Source organism: Entamoeba nuttalli, assembly GCF_000257125.1.
Source record: "Entamoeba nuttalli P19 unplaced genomic scaffold asmbl_9900, whole genome shotgun sequence".
In the NCBI taxonomy this organism is placed as follows: domain Eukaryota; phylum Evosea; order Mastigamoebida; family Endamoebidae; genus Entamoeba; species Entamoeba nuttalli.
Window position 1 is genome coordinate 1 of NW_008579890.1, and position 307 is coordinate 307.

Below are 307 nucleotides of genomic sequence, written 5' to 3' on the forward strand. Positions count from 1 at the left end.
TTTTTTTGTTTTTATCATTTTCATTTTCACTGTTGTTTAGTTTTATTTTATTCTCTTATTTTATTCTCTATTTCTTCATTATATTCATTTTATATGTTATTTTAATTATTCTCATCGTTTGATTATTCATTTATTATTTCATATTTAATTTGTATTTGTTCTTATTTTCAATATAATTTATTATTATATCTTCATTTCCTGTAATTTTATCATTACAAATAGTACATCATTTCATTTATTATTTAATGTAATTATTAATTTATTCATTTCATACAAATATATTATTTTCTTTCATTAATTTCATTGT